The 14,226-nt window shown below is 37.4% G+C and overlaps 1 long non-coding RNA gene across 1 annotated transcript; it reads left to right on the forward strand.

Moving 5' to 3' along the window:
* Positions 1-11,564: 11,564 nt before the first annotated feature.
* LOC140149705 (uncharacterized) lies at positions 11,565-14,207 on the forward strand. The gene is made up of 4 exons (XR_011858708.1): positions 11,565-11,683; positions 12,033-12,155; positions 13,760-13,882; positions 14,091-14,207. It is a non-coding gene; the product is annotated as an uncharacterized lncRNA (long non-coding RNA).
* Positions 14,208-14,226: the final 19 nt, after the last annotated feature.

Here is a 14,226-nt window from a genome sequence, read left to right on the forward strand (position 1 = left end):
TCAATGCACAGAACGTATACTGTTGTTGTCCTCAGAAAAATCCTAATCAAGTGTTACAAATTTAATGGTTTTTAAACATGGATAAAATCAGCCGCTTCTTTTTTATATATTAGTAAATTGTGATATTACTATTCATATGTATATCAAGTTTTTGAGAAATATTACAACTAAACAATAAACAATATTTTAAACCAATTTTGCCGTGCAATTTTAGAATTTGAGCGTGATGTATATCGATGTTGTATTTATTATGCAAATAAATAATTTCAATGGCCTTTTGTTCGAACCTTCTCGATTTATCGTGGTACAAGGTCGCATATTATACACGTGACTGAATGTCAAAAGAGCTCATATCCAGGGCTCATTTGAATATAACGATTAAGCTTCATTTACTGTGACGTCACCAGTCTCCTGCCATGGAAATCAATTTTGCTTCGAGCGGGGGAAGGAAATTAAAATGGTAGCTAATGGTGTACGAGGCAGAATTTACAAACACAATTTCTCTTTTTTCAGGAGAAATACGAATAAAAAATGGCAACGAGTGTCAACTTGTAATGTAATAATTATTCTCTTCGAATAGAGATAAACTTGTTTTTGCAATAGACCTGCCCTTTAACAAACACATGGATAGACCTGACCTACTGTATTGTTTGAGAGCTGATTCCTGTTGACTCAGATGCAACTTTTAACACTGCCTCATTTCAAATATTTAGTCTTAGTTTTGGTTTTGGTTTTGGTTTTGGTCACGTGGTTTCCTATTGTCCTGCCTAACCACTTGAATCACAAGATATCGAACTCTTTGTTTCTACCTTTTGTTTGAAACTAAACATTTGTGACAGGTAGTTTCGGTTTTGGTTTCAGTTTCTTATAAGTGGTGTGACGAATAAAATTACAGGATTTTCGAGTTACATGATCTAAGTATACAAAAGAGCAATATTCACGAGCAGAGAAGTCGAATAAAGCAGTCTACATTTGAAAGCATTGATTTAGTTTGAAAGCATTGACTTGAGACTACGAAATATCCTAAGCTGATTTCACTGTGAAAATATATACACCGTCGAAATATTTCCACAGACATTACAATAGACACTTGACAGATTATGACTTCAGTGATATAAACACTATTATACACAACTCTATTTATGTGCATGTCGCATGACGGAAGATCAATATCATAGAAAGCTGGTTTAAACTGACTTTTTCAATTTATTTATTGGAGAAGAGAGAGAGAGAGAGAGAAGAGATCGCCAGGGAAAGAGGGTGTGTGTGTGTTTGTGTGTGGGGGGGGGGTAAGGGTAAGGGAGAAAGAGAAACAGAGGGAGAGAGCATTGGAAGTGGGAAGGGAAGGAGGGGAGAGGGAGCTCAAGAGTGGAGTGGAATAATAGGGAAGAGTCGATATCGAGTGTGGGGAGGGAGGAGGTTATATATAGGTGGCGGAGGGAACATAGGTAAGAGGTATGGGTTGTGCTTTCCGGGGAATAATCTAATTCATAATCAAATCATCTACATCATCATGCATCGTTTATATTTCAGACAAATAAACAAAACACCCCCCCCACCACCTAAATATATGCACATGATTTCTACATGTAGGCCTCGTACATATAGACCTCGGGTGTAATTATAAGGTGTCACGGAAGTGTGCCACCTACGGCAGAGAGCATCAACTGTCGCCCGCGTTGATAGATATCGATAATGAAAATGTTAGCACAATAGGCTATTATATACGTATGGTTATTATAGGCCGTTATACTTTTGATTATATATACCCTCTTGTGTCCTCCCAGCACAATAGTGTTATGATTGCAGACCAATTCATCTCCACTTTTTAATCCCTTGATTTTTGGTTTCTGAACAAAAGAAAACCAAAACTAATGATTTGAAATGAGGGACTGTTTAAAACGGTCTCTTTTTACATAATCAACCATTGTGACTGAACTCAATGACGTGTGACGCTATAATTTGGCCCATATGTGTAAAACAAAGACGGCTACCCATACCTTTTTACACGTTTGCATTTTATCAAATATTTGTCGATTTATTATAAAAAGTATTGAGGGGGACTTATAAGTTGTGGACCTAATATATTAATACATCGAGGGATGGAGTATTTCTCCTTTTTAGGCGATTCATTTTAAAATGCAGTAATTAAGAGGTTACCTGCATTTTCACTGCAGAATGGATCATCAGTGGTTTATTTTTATATTTTGTTAACAAATAGTCATGTAGTCCATCATTTTCATTTAAATAAATGGTTCCATTATACTAAGTGTCACAACCACGAGAGCACTCCACCGAACCAAACGTTTGGTGACTGCATTTTAGTTTAGTGGGAAGGAGGGCCTAGCGTCTTAATAGCGTGCACCCTCAGAAATATACTTCTAGTCAACGTTTCTAGATCAGAAAGCATGTGTTGAAAAATATAAGCTATGTTAAACAATTCAAAAAGTGTCCCTAGGGGTCAACAGGGTTAAATTTCCTACAACGTTGCTACAACGTTTAACGACGTATGTCAACCATCAAATAATATTATTATCCTGTTTCATAATATATAACCATTTACAGAGCCGTGTTACCATGGTTACTAGTGTCTGCACCTCTCAAAGGGACAGCTTTTCCTGTCCCCGTTGATTTATATCCGGTACTTGATGTGATCGTCTGGAATTTTTTCTTCCACATAGTCCGTACACGACTTGTAAACCCAAATGCCAGGAAGATGAAGACTCCTTGTAACGAGTTCAAGATGATGTAGATATAGCTTACAACAATACTGTCTGGTATGAGAATGTACAAGTATGCAAAGACCCAGGTCGCAGGACGCAGCTTAACTGTGAAAATGATAAAATATAGGTTCATAGATATCTCTTAATTGTATAGATTCGCAAATATGTTCCTCTATATTTTACCAATGGCACCTATCCCATTGCAATTTCTTCAGCTATAAAGCGCCTGGTTGCATTAAAAATACGCTTTTTTAGAGACAAAGATCTATCAGCCTTTTTGAAGTATGGCGGGCACAAAAAGAGAGTGGTTTTCCAAGTAAAGTGTTTGGATGCGAGCCGTTAGACCAATAGGCCTATAAAATAAACGCCGTGTCAGACAAAAGTCTTTGAACATGGCTGGATTTAGATGTTTTTGCTGACTTCGAACTTTTGCCATGTTCAAAGACTTTTGTCTGACACGGCGTTTATTTTATAGGCCTATTGGTCTAACGGCTCGCATCCAAACACTTTACTTGGAAAACCACTTTTATCACCTACTATGCGTGCCGACGTAGCTACCTTGTCTTCTAACAAAAAGAGAGGGCGTACATTGATTGGGTAATCTTTTGCATGCCGAAAAGATTACCCAAATCAAAGTACGCCCTCTCCTTTTGTGCCCGTCATACTTTAAAAAAGCTAATTGTATAGGTGGTCATAAACGATGAAAAACATGTACCATGTGTACGTAAAGACTAAAATTTTGAGAAACAACCTATCCAATTTTTTTATAATCTCCCAGACTTGAATCCACGTTACTATAATAGCATTGGCCAAAATTTGTTTCTCGAAGAACGTCACAATTTTCTTTAAAATGATAATAAATGACTTGCCGGAAAAAGCAATCTTTATTAATTTTGAGTATAATGTACTTGCCCCATAATGTAGGCGTATATTTCTTGCTGAGGAAGCTACACAGTCGTGTCACCACAGTAGGTTGTTTTTTTGCATCGTCACATTATTGTGAAATAATGCGATATTTCCTTCTTAGAAGCAGATCCGAGGTTTCCTCGATATTTGTTACCCCTGGGTGATCACGCAGAAACATGCCACGTAGCAGTGCTTCAATTTGTCGTGTTTATTACATTTAGGCACCAGGATTACAGTGGCAGAGAACACTTCATTACTGACGCATTCGTGACTGAAACGGAATGACTACAAAGAATATTTAGTTTGATAAATCCAACTTTCTAGAAAGATATTTAATACTAAAGATTTGTAACAATATCTGATTTTTGTGTAAATGGATAAAATGCAAAATTATTAGATGGCATCTTTTGTTCACTGTATCATTCTTGGGCAGAAGTAGAATTAAAATGTTATTTGATTACGGATAGAATAGTTTAATACCATCTAAGCAAACAACAACATTATTTACCAATTTTTTTAATGCATCATGCAGTTATTGTTAACTACATGTATGCACACAACACAGGGCACTCACAATAGGCAATTGAACCCTACTGGTAGCGCTGTGTTGTAGCTATGGGGATGAACTAGTTAGTATCATATATCAAAAAGTATAAAAGCTATGATTTTAGTACTTGCTCTATGTTTTCAATTACTTATTCTTTTCCAAATATCTGAATCTTCAATCCGGTACAAGCTTTAATAACGGGGAACATACATTTTATTAAAAAGAAATCCTACCATTTATCCAAACTCGCCGTGTTATTCCAATGCACATTTTGCTTCACCGGACAGCCATTTTTTTGGTCGTATTTGCAAGAATTGTGTCATAAAACCGTCATAGGTACAAAATTAGTACTTTCTGTCAATCAATTATGGCTTATTCTCTACATGTCAATCTTTAAATAATTGGCATAGTCCTTAAAATAACGGTGGTCCGCCTTGATGAGTAAATGACAGCAAATAGTTGCAAACCAGTGAAAATATCCCAAAACTCGGTCAGTGGAGCTCAGCTCGTATATACATGTCAATAGCGTCATTATCGATGGGATTAGTCGTCCGTAGCGGACAATTCGGTCGCTCATTGGATCAATATTATCAGGTGATAATAAATTTGCATTGGACAATAGATTACTATATAATGGTTTAGTACTGCATATATCAGTTGAATCTTCAATAAGCGGGTTTATGGCTGGAAAGGTCAAGGTGAACGTAAGTGCACTATGGTGGGGGTTGTTAACCCTATTCTTTAGTTCGTTTCAAGTTCGGCAGTGACGTCAATGCTTTTTCGCGGTTGCGCTGCAAGCGTACCGGTAAACCTTTCCTGTACGCGTGCGTTAATGCTCTGTGCGATTTGATACTGCTCCCAGCAAAATATCGCACCTACGTCATTACTGAACTTGAGGTAAACCAATGTATGTAACTTCGAAGGGTGTACCAACCCTTTACGCCTAAACGGCTTTAGCTAATCGTAGGTCCATCCTTTGCGCTCATTGTAGTGTACCTCAGCACCTCCCTGGGGATTGGACTGAGCATCAAATATGACCATGGAGGGAGTATAAAATGATTCCAAGACATGTTGACTCTTTACTTGTTAGTTAAAAATCGCATGTTCGTAGAATTCTCGCTATTCGCAATAAGGGCGCCGCCAGCGGTTTGCGATGTAATCGTGATGTATCATGGGAAAAGGTCGACATCCAAGTCCGCGCAATATGAATATTACCATGCTATTACATAGGAACACGTGACAATATTTTTTAGTTTGTCAAAATAAAGGTGTTACACGCGAATCGATACTCAATAATACTTAATAATGTGATTTGAAATGTGCACAATTAATTTTTTCTCTATCGATTTGCGTGTAATACCGTTATATTGACAAACTAAAAATATTGTCACGTGTTCCTATGTAATAGCATGGTAACATTCGTATTGCGCGGACTTGGATGTCGACCTTTTCCCATGATACATCTCGATTTTCCCATGATACATCACGATTACATCGCAAACCGCTGGCGGCGCCCTTATTGCGAATAGCGAGAATTGTTAGCCGAAAACCAAGTTTGCCTGTACTTTTGTATATAGCCAGAATGTTCCCAATTTTGCAAGGGTGCGTTCATATTATGACGTCATTTAGCGATACGTGTGACATGTTTGTACTCATTTTGGTATCACTGGATAGAGGAGACCCATACCTATAAAGTAGTAATATTCAAACATTTCTAGAAACTTGCTACAAAATATTTTAAACATAACGTTATTCAAGTGTTTAAAACATGTTGTGCAAAAAATATTTGCCAAAAACATTTTACAATAATAACTTGACAACATTTTCATCTGAAACATGAAAACGTTCCCATGACCTTTCTACATATTTAAATGTTAGTAAAACGTTTTGACCAACATTATAAGATTTTATAACACGTTTATAACGGTTCAAAACACTTTTAAGTTTTCGGAGGTATTGTTGTTTTAAGGGCTGGGGTATGAGCGACCTTGAAGTTCCGGTATCTGGAGAGGGGAAGCAATGAGTTACCCCAAATCACAGCGGCAGGTAGTGACTGGGCCGCCGAGTGCTAATATATATTTATTTTGGAAGGTTCGTGTTTGTTTTAAATTTTGGGGCGTTTTTCCAAAATTTGATATTTTTGGTCATATTTCAAAAAAAGCGACATGCCAAAGACAACTCTTTGGGCACATAGTTTGTTATTGTTATTGCAGTTCTTTTCCACATACCTACGTTAACATTCGATTGGGTGATTTACTAATATTATATATTTTATGACTGCAATTTGGCGTTTTCAATGCGTTTTACACGTATCATGAAATTAACGCAAATATCTAGTCACCCTGCTTTTAGAATTTTTACCTGATCGTCGGCTTTTGCAGGCAACATAATGCAGATTGGCTCACGATAGATGTCGTATTCCTCTATGTGGTTCACTCATTGATAAAATGAGTTTGCGTTCCTTGTAACAACACACACACATTGCCGTCTGGAAACCGGGTCTGGTACTGATTTTGGGACAGCCAATAGACTTCAGCGCCGTATCAAATCTCATAAAAACCACACGACTGACGACTATGTGTTTATGTTTCCCGCACGAAAGCTTGTGTCTACATCTATTACTATACTTCTTTGGAAACGTTGACCTTTGACCATTCTTTGTATAACGCCCTGATATGACCTTGATATGTTCGCTTGATTGGGTACGTTATAACATACATTTCATTCATTGTTAGGACTTGGTCAGTAGATAATACTTGCAGGGATACAATAGTTTAACATGGTGTGTGAGCATGGTGAAAGACTCATTATTGATTAGGCGCGGACATATTAAAGGCACAGGTCCTTTGCGTGTATAGCAGAAAATTTTAATAGAATGTGTGAATAGAATGTTTGGAATTTTGCAACTAAAATACTAACTGCATTCTGCATTATGTATTTATTTATTTATTTAGGCCTATGCCTATTTATTTATTTACTGACTTATTTATTTATTTTATTTATTTGGTATATTAGTTAGTAGGCCTAGTTAGTAATATTCCATGATAGGCCTACGTCGGTTTATTATTGATTGTTGATAACTTGATAACTTGATTGATTGATCGATTGATAGTCATTTCACATTATATTCCTAGTTTATAGGCCAATTTGAATAACATCGTACATTAGATAAATAGAAGCGTGTGCTATGATTAATATCTCAATTAACATGATCAAAAGGTAATGTCAAACACCGACATCGCCTGGTTAATAATTGCTTTGTACAGCAGAGGCACTAAAATCAATACCCGCGATCGATACACGTGAATGCACTAAGCACGATTTGATATTCAGACGATAAATCTTTGGATACCGGGGTAGAAAATGATGAATATCTCCCGTATTTTTTAATTTTAATGAAGCCATATTTTTGTTTGCACTTGAATATATGTGTTGAAAGGATATGATAATCGTTAGCTTGCGTATTGAGAAGGACCTTGCGTATTGAGCTTAAAAACTGACCAAAATTCTGATTTTATATGTGCCGAACTATAGCGCAGCGTAGGCCACTCGTAAAAGCAGATGACGTCATGGCGTATACCATGATCACTCACACACAGAGAGGTCAGAAACCAGGCTATTGTCAATAGCCTTAGTCGGATGTCCCTAGGCCCATTATGCATCTCAAAACTATTAAACAGGTCGGAACAAAATGACCATGCGTGGCTGTGGATTCAACCTACCATGGCGATTTCTGCCATGACGATATAGGGCGATGACACTGTGTATCATTCTGATATGAAACACCATGCATCACTTTTTACCTTTCTATAGACGAATCCAACGAGCCAAGTTATGGTCGGTATTTGGTCGGCCATTAATACTGGGTCCCCGCAGCACCAAACTGGTGTTGTGACTGTCAAATTGGGTGGAGTAAAGCCGCTTAAAAATCGATGTTAGATTCTTTTGTGTAGTAAACTATCATCATTCTTTTGTCTACGCGTAACACGGGTGATAGAATGCAGTTTAAAATACCATCCAAGGCCGCATCATTTCACATTTTAGGTGAGATGGAGCCGACGGGGACCCAGCTATGGCTGCCATTAAGGTGTAGGAATGCGTGAAATTGGATTCGTCTATAGAGTGCTTGCACGCACTCCTACCTACGCCATACATATAAATTCTCCCAGCCACATTTCCCTAATATGAAATTAAAAAAAGTAAAATTAAGTTCGACAGAGAGAGTTCACGAATGTGTATTACATTGCGAATTTCAAAAAATCAAAATTATTTGATATAAGAAGGGCATCCTTCGTATTCAGAATGCATTCGATACGTCTGAGGTGCTCTCATGACCCACAAAAATACTGACGAAACGGATTAAACGCTCATTCTAGATCCCTTAATATTATGAGAAAAATACGAGCTTTCACCTGATATCAAAATCTCTATTTTAATTGGGTCAAAGTTTTCTTTTAATGTACTACTTTTTAGCACATGCAGCTTGCTCTTTTATTTTCGTGCTTTTCATTTTGTTGATATAACTGCTAAACCTAATTTCACAATATGATGATGCATTTAATGTAATGCATTCAACTGTTGGTTTTGAATTAATATTTTCTTCATTTACAGCTCATCTTACTGTGGTGCAGAGTCATCTATGTGTTCTGAAAAAAAGACCAGATCCTTCGAGAGGCGGTACCTTGAGATGGTCTCTACCTTTTGCAGAAATATGCCTTTGTCAAGGCGTGGTAGCACCTATAGCCGAAACTTGCTCAAGAAGTGATGATGAGTATGCAGATGGTGATCTGTGGTTCGTTGATGACCCACGGCCACTTGCCATGAGACATAATTGGGAAAAAGATATACTTGATCACCTCTTGGAACGCACTACGTATTGTAGTAAGAAGCTTTGTATACTAAAAACTTCAAAAATAAAATCCCAATACAGCAACATAATAACAGATGAAAAGAAGACTATTGGCCGTATGCACAAAAGAGTTAGACTGGGTATAAAGTTAGACCTGGTCTAAGTGGAATTTAGATCTGGTTCTCGTTAACGAAAGCGCTAAATCCATCATCGTTATTGAGCTCAGCATTCCTTTCGAGCAGAACATCCACAAAACCCATGACTACAAACAAAATAAATATGCCGGTTTAATCGCTGATTTGCAAGAACAGGGTTATGACGCAAATGTATTTTGTATTGAAATAGGCAGTAGAGGCCTCATCACAAGCGCCAACAAGTGTAACCTGAGTTCCATTTTCCCTTAGTTTCAAAAAGCCAAAACCAATGAAACGGGTCTTTGATAAATGTTCAAAATCACTCAGTCAACGTGCAATCCTATGTTCTTACTCAATTTTTTATTCAAAATATGACCATGACTGGTCGATTTAAATCATAATGCCGTCTTTTAGACCATATTTTATCGTTTTGTGCAATTGTTTCGGGGCGGGTCCCTGTCAACATTTTTTATGCAATATTACTTCTAATTTATAATATAATATTATTGATGTATTCCTTTATAAACTGCATTTATGTGTTGTATTGTCCTGTTGTTTAATATGCCTGCGGATGTTTGAGCCTGGTCATGTACCTTCTCAACCCTCCTGTCTGGCCTTAAATGTATTCTTTTCAATATATCTGTTTTATGTGTATTATGAATAAAATTGAAATGATGAAACTTAAACCAGGACATTTTCCTTTACATTTTCTTAAGTTATTTTGTATTATTTTTGAACTTTGCATTTAAATCTTTAGAATTTGCTAGCTACTCTAGGAAGGAAATAAGATTAAAGGACCACTCTTGATAGAACTAAATTCCACTTAGACCAAGTCTAACTTTAGACCCAATCTAACTTTAGACCCAGTCTAACTTTAGACCCAGTCTAACTTTAGACCAAGTCTAACTTTAGACCAAGTCTAACTCTTTTCTGCGTACGGACCTAAGGGTTTGATAAGCGAATATTTACTCCATTTGGCAGCCATAGCTGGGTCCCCGTCGGCTCCATCTCACCTAAAATGTGAAATGATGCGGCCTTGGTGGGTATTTTTAACTGCATTCTATGATGACAGTTTACAACACAAAAGAATCTAACATCGGATTTTAAGCGGCTTTAATCCACCCAATTGGGCAGTCACAACACCAGTTCGGTGCTGCGGGGACCCAGTAATGGCCGACTAAATCCTGACCATGACTTGGCTCGTTGGATTCGTCTATACGCGAATCAAACTGTCTGTTGGAAATGATGTCCCTATCGAAACTGTTTGCTATGGCTGATTTAGGTTTTTCAAAACAAATTTGTGTCAGTATCAATACCATGTGATTTATCAAAATGTCTACATTATGTTCCGAAGCAAATCCAATTTATTCAAGCCTTATTGAGTTTTAATTAATTATATCACGTTTAAAAATACAACTAACGTTTAAATTTGCTTCTGATCATACCTCAAAACTTATTTCATACATTTTTGTACAGATATCAACGAATGTACTTCGAGTACTAACAACTGTAACACAAATGCTGCTTGCACCAATACCGTTGGTTCCTTCACATGTGCATTGTATTAAACACAGGTTATAGTGGGGATGGAGTAACATGCAAAGGTTAGTTTATTTTTTGCCATTTTGGACATTCCTCGTACTGTGGTATCATTGCTATCCGATTCCTTAATCAATACTTTTTATATGATATTATAATTCGATTTATTTCTAATAATTGTCAGCTATACGCGAGTCAAATCACGTTTTGGAAATAGTGCACTCCTTTTGAAATATGTGACCATCCACCACGAAGTGGTAGTAAAGTGTTTATTGCAGATTTTAAAAGAGTGCACTTTCAGCTTTAAAATGACACCTCAACCCAGTTTCATCGGACATCTGGAAGTGAAGTTATGGTTCATCAAAGGTCAAACTCCTAATATATTTTACATATAAATCCATATACTGTTTTTGGTTGTGTCTCAAAATGGAAAATGCCGACTTTATGACCAGTTTGTGGTGGATGGGCACATATGTGATGCGATCAAGCAAAATCAGTCGGAACTCGGAAATATTAAATTTTCAGTTTCTTATAGGATAGACAAAAGTATATACAAATGTGAATTTTGCAGAAAACCCCATTGAAATTAAACAATCAATTAATGAGTTTCCAAAACAAGAAAAAAACAATAGGAAATATGTGACGAGTCACAACGAATGGTACTTCTTGTCGGTTGCAACGAAAGGTACTTCTTGTCGGTTGCTACTTGCGCCTCTTTTTCCACATTGCAAGGAGCAAAATCAATCAATATCAGACCAACATAATTGGCGGTCTTAATTAACAGTTTAATGTTTCATTTAACCATAGCTCTATATGCCTTTCACCTAATAATTTATCAAATATTTCACACATTTTTATACAGATGATGATGAATGTACTTCAAGTACTGATAACTGTGACGCAAATGCTACTTGCACCAATACTGCTGGTTCCTTCACCTGTGCTTGTAATGCCGGTTACAGTGGAGATGGAGTCACATGCAGGGGTTAGTCTATAATTTTGTACCATACTACCATTCTCTTTATTTCTAATTATTATCAGCTGTTCGCGAATCACACTACGTTTTGGTGCGTTCCTGTCGTAATTTTTTTCTATGATTGCTCTAAGTTTTCAAAATGATTCGTTTCAGTACCAATATCTGCATGGTGTGATGTGATATCAAATTATGATACATTATGTTGCCCAGCAAAGCCAATTGATACAAGAAGTATTGACTTTTTATTGTTCGGGTGTTTCCGAGTACAAGAAACAATTTAACGTTTCTTTTAACCAAAGCACTAGATATATGCCTTTCACCTAATAATTTATCACACATTTCAAACATTTGTATACAGATATTGATGAATGTACTTTAAGTACTGATAACTGTGACGCAACTGCTACTTGCACCAATACTGCTGGTTCCTTCACCTGTGCTTGTAATGCCGGTTACAGTGGAGATGGAGTCACATGCAGGGGTTAGTCTATAATTTTGTACCATACTACCATTCTCTTTATTTCTAATTATTATCAGCTGTTCGCGAATCACACTACGTTTTGGTGCGTTCCTGTCGTAATTTTTTTCTATGATTGCTCTAAGTTTTCAAAATGATTCGTTTCAGTACCAATATCTGCATGGTGTGATGTGCAGTGCCGCCGATAAGGGGGGGGGGGGTAACCGGGGTTGTTACCCCGGGGCCCGGGGTCCTAGGGGGCCCGTAAAAAGTGAAGAGAATATACTTTACTATGGGGCATTAAAAGCCAAGAAAACGGACCTCAGGGGCCCGTAAAAGGTTCAGAATAGATATCTTGCAATTAAGGCATATTTTCGTTACTTTACTATACGGGCCGACAAAGGTCTCTTTTCTTAGGCCTAAGGTATCTCTTCGTTGCTTTTTACGGGCCCTCCGAGGTCTCTTTTTTTCGTCTTATGGGTCCATTATATATCTTTTCTTTGCTTATGAAGGTTTTTTACATACTCACTAAGGTCTCTTTTCTTTCCTTTACGGGCCTATGGTATCTTTTCTTTGCTTTTTACGGACCCACTACGGTCTCTTTTCTTTGCCTTTACGGGTCCATTATAAGGTATGTTTTCTTTGCTCTTTTACGGCCCATAAAAACCAAACAAAAGTAACGGGCCCGTAAAAACATAGAAAAGAGACGTGCATTTTATAAAAAATACAAGATAGCGTTTGAAGCACACACTCTAATAAATATTTCACTTGAATTTACTCTTTGCTTTTGCCAAAATGATCATCCTCGATATAATGAAATCTACGAGAAATCAGGGGAGTGCACAGCTTAATCGTGGGAACACAAATTGCACATTTTCGCGCGCTTCGCGCGCATTGTGCCCTACTGCCCTTCACTTTATTATGATCATTTACCTTAAAATTGGCAATTTTTCCGCGCTTCGCACGGAGTTTCTTTCAATATGTCTAATCTGGGAGCAAAAGTCGCTAATTCTAATTAGAAATTTTTGCGAGCTTGGCGCGCATAATTCACCGGTTCATACTTGGATCATTTTAGCTTCAAATTGGCTTTAAATTGGCAAATTTTTTACACTTCGCGTGGAAGTTGTTCAGAGAAACTTAATATGGAAGCAAAATGCCGTTCAAATTGCAAATTTGTGCGCGCTTCGCGCGCATTTGTCTCCCTCAATGTTCATATTTGATTATTGGCATCTAAACATGCTACTTTCGCTCCCGTCTGCAACATATGTTCAAGGATTTTACACCAACCTCCCTCCCCATGTTACAAAGAAATTTATGCCACTGTTGCCCCCCCCCAACACACACACACCCACACTTATGAAGTCCTGCACCGTCATCACTGATCAAAGGGGCCCGTGCGTTCACATTGCCCCCGGGCCCGTAATAGCTCTCGGCGGCACTGGTGATGTGATATCAAATTATGATACATTATGTTGCCCAGCAAAGCCAATTGATACAAGAAGTATTGACTTTTTATTGTTCGGGTGTTTCCGAGTACAAGAAACAATTTAACGTTTCTTTTAACCAAAGCACTAGATATATGCCTTTCACCTAATAATTTATCACATATTTCAAACATTTGTATACAGATATTGATGAATGTACTTTAAGTACTGATAACTGTGACGTAAATGCTGCTTGCACCAATACCGCTGGTTCCTTCACATGTGCTTGTAATGCCGGTTACAGTGGAGATGGAGTCACATGCAGGGGTTAGTCTATAATTTTGTACTATACTACCATTCTCTTTATTTCTAATTACAGTCACCTATACGCGAATCAAACTACGTGTTGGTGCGTTCCTGCCGAATTTTTCTTCTATGATTGCTCTAAGTTCTCAAAATGATTTGTTTCAGTACCAATATAAATATATGCCTTTCACCTAATAATTTATCATATATTTCACACATTTTTATACAGATGATGATGAATGTACTTTAAATGCTGATAACTGTGACGCAAATGCTACTTGCACCAATACTGCTGGTTCCTTCACATGTGCATGTAATGCCGGTTACACAGGAGATGGAGTAACATGCACGGGTTAGTCTATAAT

Source organism: Amphiura filiformis, chromosome 4 (genome assembly GCF_039555335.1).
Source record: "Amphiura filiformis chromosome 4, Afil_fr2py, whole genome shotgun sequence".
In the NCBI taxonomy this organism is placed as follows: Eukaryota; Metazoa; Echinodermata; class Ophiuroidea; order Amphilepidida; family Amphiuridae; genus Amphiura; species Amphiura filiformis.